Here is a 7,138-nt window from a genome sequence, read left to right on the forward strand (position 1 = left end):
TTCAATGTCATATATGATTGATAATGAAGTTTGTGTCATCATCATGAATCATAAAATGAAGGATTTCTGAACTTTAGGAGAAAAATTAAAATATCAAGTTGTTTATCATAGTTTATGTAACCAAAAAAAAAAAAAACATGTGCCAAAAAAAAAGTTTATTACGGTTATGCACTGATTATTTAAGAGGTATTAAGTCAAGCACAGTAAAAGAATTTTTTGTGCCTGAGTAATTTAGATTGATTATGTATTCAATTCCTGCCTGCTTCATGATATCCTGCTATAGTATTTCCGGAGATTTATGTATTTCATGAATTATTGATTAGAATCAAATGTTAAAATTTAATTTATATTTTGCTATTGCATATTGTGAATATTAAGGTTTCTTATTTTGAGACGTTGTGGAATATTTATGTTAATTTCTATGAAGTAAGAGGTTTTGATGCTTAAGATTTGGATCATGGGCCATTTAAGCATTCACCGTGATATATTCTTTGTAAACAACAAGAATTAAAGCATATTTACGTAATATAGATATTTTAGCATCCAGTTATGAACATATTTTGGTCTCATTAATTAGATCTAATTAACCCGGATACTTTTCCTAATCAAATTAAAACAAAACAAAAAAAAATTCCCCCAATCCGACTCGAATTCGTCCATCTCGCTCTATTTATAGTGCCATGAAACACGTTGGCTCTCGTTAATTAGAAGAACATGGGGAGCCCTTGCGATGAGTGCAAGAACCAACTGATCTCGTCTTTCCTGGAGACTGCTGTTGGCCCGTCCGTCGAGACCGCCGCCGAGTATCTCCGGGTTAGAGTTTAATTTCTTTGCGACATGTCTTGAATCATCCTCCAACGTTCGACTATTTGACTTCTTGTGCTGTGAGGACTCCGCAGGCCACCTATTGGAGGCTAGAAGAAGCTCTTGAGCTGTTCTTTGCTCGAAGTGAGGGTAGTGAGTCGTCGTCGTCTTCCTTCAGCTCGCCGCGAGTTGATATAAATCCAAGTGAGTGGAACAAGAGACCCATCGATCTAGTCGATGTTTTATTAGATTCTTTGCTTTATGATTCTCTTTTTGTTTGCAGTGGATGGGAGGCAGAGGAGAGCCATGGTGATCGATATGAAGGAGAGGATGAGACAGTGCCCCTATTCCAGTGAGGAGGGAGACTCTTTATGGTGATGTCTCGAGCTATAGGTATGCTTTTGGTTGTCTTGTTTAATTATTATGTGATTCATAAACAAGAGAACCAATGTGGATCATTTTGTTTGTGTTATCAAGTGATAGCCTTCTTGTTTGTTTTTTATTGATTTAATTCTGTAAGTTGCTGGAGTAGAGCATGTTAATGGATGCAGAGTATTTATTGACTTTGGCATGCTGATAATGAAGGGAAAAGACTATTCAAGAAATTTTTCCCATGAACAATGATTTTCTTTTAAGTTTTGGGTAAACCCATGGTGAACAATGTTTTTCTTTTAACTTTTGCACGAACCCATGGTGAGCAATATTTTTTCTTTTAATTTTGAGCAAACTTATGGTGAACAATGTTTTTTTAATTTTTGGGCAAACCCTTCGTGAACAATGTAAAAAGTGAACCATGTTTTTCTTTTAATTTTGGGCAAACCCTTGGTGAACAATGTTAAAACATGAAACTGCTATTATCTTCTTCCCCTTGAGCATTTTTAGTGGGGGAAGAATTGTAATGCTTACTTTCTCAATGGTGGGAAATTTATCATGGAGAAGTTGATTATAAAAGGGAATAAAAAAATCATGGAGGTTAATGGAGATCATCTTAAGTAAGTGGAAAACAATGGGCTTTTTTGTGAAGTACATTTTCTTGCTATGCGAAAAGCACTCTGATATCTATTATAGTCTGCAGGCTTGTGTTTGCTTGAGAACAATTTGGAGAATAATGCTAGGTTCATGAGGATAAGAAATCTGCTATAACTCAAGTGGCAGATGGAAAAAATTATGTTGCTTTAATCTTGTTTGTCATCCAATAACTTATTTCTTTCCTTATAGGACACTGTTAAAAGTCAGTAACTATTTATAAGCCAATGTATATTAAATTAATTGACCTGATTTATGGTAAGCAACTTATATCCGTAAGATTTTTGGCAAGAAGGACAGAAAAGTAGAGCCAGTTGAGTCTATGATTTTAACATGGTTTGCCAAGTTGACGGATATATCCGACCATGGCATGCATCATTTAAGAGAAGCATAGTCTTATCCTTCTAAGAATGCCCAACTAAGCAACACTTTTCTCTACCTGTGTCATATATCAGAATTTTCTTAATGTACACATGAAATCAATGGTGAGAAAAACGTAAAAAAGAGACAAAAATGGATGACATGTAAACATGTATACATTCCTATTTGTTAATTTTTCTCAGAATGTTTTTGTTGGCTTGCTTTCCCATAAGAGAACCATTCTCCCTTTTTCTCTGAATTGAGAATAAAAAAGAAGAAATCTACATTGTATTTAAAAAAAATAATTGTGATCTAAATCTTGCATTTTTTTGTTAGTTTTCTCAGCATGGCATCCTTTTTGTCGTCATTAGGTGATTTTCTTTGGTGCTTTAATTGCCCAAGTTTCCCACATAAAATATCCTTTTTCTTCTTTGATGATACCCCTTATCACATATCTATGATTAAAATATTATGTTATTTGGTTGATCTCTGATTGATCTTCTCTTTATGTTGTTATTTTAGATTCCAAAACATCGATGAGGAGTCAAGAAGCACTAGAATCTGGGAATCAAATCAAAGGGGTGAATCAACCTCAAGTGGCTTCCATGATAATCTTAGTTCCTTGTTTCGTGAACCTTCTGCCTTGATCTACCATGGGCCCTTTTTCAAGGTATGAGAATTATATCTTGACTCATTTTAGTTTAAATATGATCATTATTGTAAGATAGTTTTAAACATATTTCAGTGTATTTTATTAGCCTAACAAATCTTTTGGCTTATTGGTTGCAAGTTTTTGCAAATTTAGTGTAAGGTAGGAAATTGATGGTAAATGATTACTGACCAAAATATTTAGTATTCATTTCAAATATATTCTTATGGATTGCTTAAAAGAATAGTTGTGATTCCATAAACAATGCATCGATACCTTCCACCTTATACTGGTGATTGTCTTGAAAGGTTTTAAAGTTATAGAGAAACATGCAAGTAACATATTGGAATTTTTGTCAGCTCAACTCCTTTTTTTTATATTTTTTTTTTTGGCATGACTTCTCTACTGCACTAAGAGAGAGAAATGATCATGATTGACTAATGACATAATAGAAAAGGCATGGCTTGGATAATACGCTATGCAAAAAGTCCTATCTCAGATTATGTACCAACAAATACTAGCAGATAGGATATTCCAACAAATTCCCTTTTTCTCCTTTTTCTGTGATTCAATACTGTTTCCTAGATGCCCAAAACTAATAACCTCTCTGGTACGGTTCTGGAGAATGAGCCTTCTTAAAAAAAAGATTCTGAATACTAGAAGTAGATGAATAGTTGGTCAGTCATTTTTTCATCATTTTAGCCTACCATACAAATTGGATGGACCTATCCAATTTCTTTTTCTGATGTTTTCAGCTACCAGTTAAACAGCATAATAACTAGAATTTAATCATCTCCAGCAATGGCAATTTCAAAATGATGTTTATGATAGTGATAGCATTTCCCCATTAACCAGCATACATCTAGCCAAGGAGGGCACGACACTTCACAAACTATTCAAATAGGGTCTATCAATGAAAGGTGAAGCATACATGTGATGTTCTTTGTAAAAATATCTGTTGATTTTTGGATGAAAAATGAAAAAAGTTCAACTATTCTAGTATTTATTTCTTTTACTAATTTATTGTTGTTCCTTCATTTAATGTAATTACTGATCGTAGAATAGCATTTCTTTTAAATACAGGCAAAGGTAGATGCTGCTTTTCAGGATAGGTGGCTATTAGTCAACTTGCAATGCATGAAGAGTTCAGCTCACACTTGGTAATATGTTTTGAAAACCATTATTGTCGCCTATAGTATGGATCTTTCTAGATTGCAGTCCTGACTTGAAATTTTCTTTGTTGACTTGCTAAGCTTAACCGCGATCTCTGGTCAAATGAAACTGTGGCACAGGCAATCCAGACTAAGTTCATTTTCTGGCAGGTTTGTTTGTCTGAAGTAGTTTCGATAGGCATGAAATAGCATGAGATCCTCAAACATTTATTTTATATTCTTAGCCCACATGTCTTGACCTTTTCTTATTCAGTTATTCTTTTCTAATTTATAATATTTATGTGCACAAAAAAAGTAACATTGTTTTACAGATGCTTCTCTTTGCCAACAGATTTGTGTTGGTCTTGTTTATTTTTGTTTTCCTAGTTAACATTGTTTAGTTTTGTCTTGTTACTTTCCTTTCAATTGTAGATACTGAGATTTCCTCCTTTAACCAGATATCATTTTATTAAATCTTTGATTGCATTGATTTGGTGAATTTTTGTTTCTAGAAGTTTATAACTACAGTATTTCTTCTTTTACTTGTTAGTATGAATCAAAAAGTTTGTCACAATTAAATGCATTGCAGTTTATGATTTTAATCATGTACTCTGGCATTCTATTCTTACAAATAAATTGATTTTCGGACTCATGTATACGTAGTCTACACTTTATGGGATATGTAAAGTTAACTTTTTGTTTTATTAGTTTTACATTGAAACCTAATTAATGATGTTTTCAAATTAAGGCCTATTTTATGGTTTAAATTACTTAATAGGTTGGCATGCAGATACAAAAGTTCTAATGAGAGTTTTTTTAGGTAACTTGAAAATGGAAGCAAAATTTGTGGATCAACTATCTTTTTTCTTTTTCATTTTTTGCATCTTTTATCCTCTCATAGTTTCTAATTATATCCATGATATGTCATATGATTGTAGATGTATCGTGACAGTGATGAGGGAAAGAAGGTTTGCACCTACTACAACTTGGTTTCTTTACCTGCAGTTCTCATTATTGATCCAATCACTGGACAAAAGATGCATGCATGGAGTGGCATGATACAAGCAGAGCAATTCTTAGAGGTTGTCTATACTATGAACTTGTGATATTTGTGATTTCACTTATTTTTAGAAATCCAATTATTTGAAAATTACAAATTTGCTAATACCTATCTCTTTTAGTAACATGACTATCATATTCCTTTTATTGATTTTTATTAAACACATTTTATATAGCTTCTGCTTCCGTTCATGGATGTGGGTCCAAAGGAGCACATTGCACTTCCTCATAAGCATCCAAGGGAAAATGTTGAGACTTCCATGCATGATATATCAGGTATTCTATCTGTAGTTTCAGCTTTAAGTTTTCTATATTACCATGCAGTTCATGTCCTATCAAAGCCATATCCTGGTTGTTACATTTTCTCCAAATGCATCAGGAGTATATCCATCATCCTTGTTACATCATGCTGTAGTTCTTTTTGATGCAATTCATACACCGCAAACTACCAGAAGATTTACCTCCATGTAAGACTAGTGTTCAGCATATGGTCATATGACATATTTCTGCTATCTGAAAATGAGTTTTTTTCATTTCTGCAATTAAAGATATGTTGATTTGTGCTTTGTAAAGATAAACCCCAACTCATTCACCTCCCATTGGGGGTTTCAAAGAATAATGTTTGGATCTCTTTACTACCATTTCTTGTGAATTTAGATCTTCGACTAATCCTTTTATGAAATCATGGAATGGGATTCAAGTATTTCTCTATCATCATATTGCTGCATTTTCTCTGGAACTTGGAACTGTACCATTTTCTCTGTCATCATATCATTTTCAGCATCTTGAACCTAAATGATCTATGAGGTGCAACCTTGTAATTGTATTTTTTAAAATTCTTAAAACTTGTCAATATCGGTATATTGGTCATCTTGGTGCTTAAATGTCTGATTTGAGAGAAGTAGCTGATGTGGTAAGAAGTCATCAACATGTTGTTCCTAACCAAAACAAGCACTTGCATGAAGTAGCACGACAATCCCTAGGAATTTTGCATCACTGAATTTCCTAAAAAGCTTCCAAATGCATTTCTATATAATTTTTGCATTTAATGAACAAATTAGCAGAAACATATTCTCTCTCTACATTCTTTATGAGCTGTCGCTTATCCCGATGCGGCTGAAAGCTATTTTGATATCTGTGGCAGTTAGAGAAGGCTCAAAGAAGAGAATAATTTCCAACAATAATGAAATCGATACTGAGAAAGATGAAGAAAGCAGCTCAAGTTCCAGTGATTGCAAAATCTGTACTGAGAAAGACAATAGCTCAAATGGAAAGTTCACTTATCCAATTCTTGCTGAAGAACCTGAACCTGAAGGAGACAGAAAACAACTATGCAGAGTTGGGATTCGCCTCCCTGATGGACGAAGACTCCAGAGAAATTTTCATCATTCTGATCCAGTGAAGGTAAGTAACTCTCTTTGAAATCTGTAGGTATTTTCTGGCAGGTCTTTGGCTTCTACAGTTACTTTAGGTCATGGTATTTATTTAAATTTCCGGTCACTTGCAGTTATTGTGGTCTTTCTGCTGCACTCAGTTCGACAAAGGGGAAACACGGCCATTTCGGTTTACGCAAGCCATTCCTGGAAAAACTAAGAATCTGGATTATGAGAGCAACCTTACTTTTGGTGAAGCAGAGTTATCAGATTGTGTGCTTTGGCTAACTTTTGAATGAGTATATTGGATCATGTGTGCAACAAAAATAGGAATTAACAGTCAAAAACTGCTCAGAAATTAAAATACTTTGCCATATTTCTTTTTCTTTTTTTTTTGTAGCGGGTTGATGTGTGTCAGGATTAAGTTGGTAGTTATCACAAACATAATCTATACATAAGATATTTCTTTCTTCTGGATAGCTTTGCTTTGCAGAAAGTCTATATTCTATTGTCATCGAAAATTTTCAAATTTCTCCAAGTGGTCCATTGATCTGAAAAACATGTGAAGAAGAGGGAAAAGGTTCCGAAACCAGGACACCTAAAATGGAGTAAAAACATCTGAGGTAGAAGCTATAGTTTGTGGTTGTCTTCTGCAATTCTGACTCACTATTTGAGTGTTTGAGTCCTCGCTTACATCCTAAATTCTGGCTGACTAC

The 7,138-nt window shown here is 33.9% G+C and overlaps 1 pseudogene; it reads left to right on the forward strand.

Moving 5' to 3' along the window:
* Positions 1-714: 714 nt before the first annotated feature.
* Positions 715-6,721, forward strand: LOC140857381 (plant UBX domain-containing protein 7-like; annotated as a pseudogene).
* The last annotated feature ends 417 nt before the right edge of the window (positions 6,722-7,138 follow it).

Source organism: Elaeis guineensis, chromosome 4 (assembly GCF_000442705.2).
Source record: "Elaeis guineensis isolate ETL-2024a chromosome 4, EG11, whole genome shotgun sequence".
Lineage (NCBI taxonomy): Eukaryota > Viridiplantae > Streptophyta > Magnoliopsida > Arecales > Arecaceae > Elaeis > Elaeis guineensis.